We start from the raw sequence: 2,452 nt of genomic DNA, 5'->3' as shown, positions 1-2,452 counted from the left end.
TATAAAAACATGAGGGAAGAACATGAAGAATTTCAAAAGACCTACCCTATAGCCAATCGGACGACACCTGAGCCATATTGTTGTCCTCGGTAAACGGTCGTATCGGTTCAATGTGAAATTGGACTTTCAAAGAGTAACACGGCCTTGAAGATGGGAGACAAGTCGTCTCTCGAAACGTCGGCTTATACGAAAGAATTAACCTGGCTGAGAACCCGAGAAGAATTCATTAAATAAATGTAATGTTGCGGACATATTGTGCAATGTCTAATTTTGATCAGTATTAAGAGTTTCCATCACACAGTGACACTACATCGTACATGAAACTCATAGGGGTCGTTGGGAAGTGTTGCTCCGGAAGGGAGAGTGTTGCAGTGTTTTGGAGGGTAGTTATAGCAATGGGAGGGGAATGGGGCGAGACGGGGTGAGGGGAGGCATTATAGCACCCCCTCCCCATGTTGTGGCTGGTTTAAAGTGGCGAGAGAGGCTATCGGGTGAACAAAGCCCGGGTGTAATTGCTCCGTACTTCTCTGCGGTGGTGTGCAGGCCGCTCTCGGCGCGGAAACTACCGGAAAGCCAGAGTTCAGTCTGCGGGTTGTGTTAAAGGGGCGGAGGGGGAGGTTGCGCCGGAGATGCGTCTTTTTTTTTTGCTCCCCCCCCGTCCGGCAGATATTTTCCTTTCGTTCGTTTTTTGTTTTTTAATCGAGAGCAGGCGTTGGAGCGAAGACCCGCTCGTACCGAAAGCCCTCACACTACAACATCCGCCGAAACCTCCACATGGTCGCACTTTATTGGCTCATTACTCCCGTCGACGGGGAAATTATCGCAAAAAATTATCGTACCGCTCTGGAGTGAAAAAGAGAGTGCATTAAAAAATTGGCGAGTTTCGAAGAAAAATTTATGAAAAATGAGTCGGTTTCCACAGTCCGCTCAGTCTATAGTCCACCAAACGAATATAAAATCCCGAGAATTGCCCTTGATGTGTTTGTAAATTAACGTTTGATTCATTCAATGTGTGATGCCGATTCACGGAAAAATACGGAGTTGGGTATTATTATCCCATTGATAAGGTTATGAAAAACGGAATAAAAAAAATTAAACATACGAGTCTGAAAAGTTTTCTTTATTATACTTGGTCAGAATAATCGTGATTTCATGTTTTTTTAATGGCCAAAACTGATTTTTTTTCAATTTTTAGACAGCTGAATCGGAATATGTTTTTTAAAAATTTCTTCTGCTTAAGGTTTTTCAAACTGTAATATATCTTCTTCCGGAGAACTAACTTATAGCATTGGTTTGTCGAATGGTAACTCCGCCATATTATTTGTTTCAGCACCTTAATGCGTCTCTAACAACCTCTCACCGCAATTTGTTGATATCATTCTTCAATTGACTCCTCAGTTCGTAGAGGTTCGAATAGTATTTTTATACTATTAATTTCACCAGTTATGTCCGTCAGGGGGCGTAGCTCAGATGGTAGAGCGCTCGCTTAGCATGCGAGAGGTACCGGGATCGATACCCGGCGCCTCCAAATTTTTTCAACTTTCATTTCGTATTTCTGGAGGCATTAATTATTAAAATTCAATTTTTTATTTCCCTTCCCATGGCTAATTTCTTTTTTGGAAGTTTAGGACAGTTTATTTACGTGCGTGATAAAAATTGCCTCGTGCTTAAACGTGTTTGTTAAATTTCTTACAATACTTTGGCATAAAAGTAGGAAACCCTACCAGCTATTACTTCCCTGAAAACATGAAGTTTGATTGAACGAGGCTCCGTATCATTTGAAGCCCTTGCGGAGACAGTTTTTACAGCAGCAGTAGCAGCCAAAGAGGAGGATAAGAAGGCCAAGAGGATGGAGAGGAAGAAGACATCGATGAATGTAGGAACGTGGAAATTTGAGGGCAATGATGAGGGCGGGTACACTAGAAAATCTAAAAAGGGAAATGCAGAAAGGGACGATAGATATCTTGGGTCTATGCGAGGTGAGGTGTAAGAACAGGGGACTACTGGAGTGACGGGTACAGGGTTATGTACAGTGGTGGGGAGGAAAGTCAACGAGGAGTAGCTTTAGTATTAAACGAGAAGATGGGTAAGCGTGTGGTAGGTATAGATCAGGCAAGCGATAGAATTCTTGTGGTAGAAATTGAGGCACGACCCATCAACCTTGTGGTGGTTCAAGTTAACATGCCTACTACTAATCATAAGTAAGAACTCGCTTTTGCTCGATGGGGGGGCTCTGCCCCCCAAGACCTCCCCGCAAAAGGCCTGCGGCCTGTTACTTTCACTATGGAAGGTCTTACACTTTTTATCTCCCGTTTGTTACTTAAGGATCGTTTACTTTTCAGTTGGCTAGATTAGATATAAGTAATATTTCCACTTTCAAGTAAAACGAGTGCATTGTAAGTAGGTTACAATGTGAAAATAATTTTTTTAGAAGAGCAATGTTTTTCTGAGG

At 42.5% G+C, this 2,452-nt stretch overlaps 1 non-coding gene across 1 annotated transcript; it reads left to right on the top strand.

Moving 5' to 3' along the window:
- The first annotated feature begins 1,455 nt into the window (after positions 1-1,455).
- Positions 1,456-1,528, top strand: Trnaa-agc. The gene has a single exon. It is a non-coding gene; the product is annotated as a tRNA-Ala (tRNA).
- The last annotated feature ends 924 nt before the right edge of the window (positions 1,529-2,452 follow it).

Source organism: Ischnura elegans, chromosome 10, assembly GCF_921293095.1.
Source record: "Ischnura elegans chromosome 10, ioIscEleg1.1, whole genome shotgun sequence".
In the NCBI taxonomy this organism is placed as follows: Eukaryota; Metazoa; Arthropoda; class Insecta; order Odonata; family Coenagrionidae; genus Ischnura; species Ischnura elegans.
Note: the sequence above shows the minus strand (reverse complement) of the source record. Positions and strands in the feature narration are given on the sequence as shown.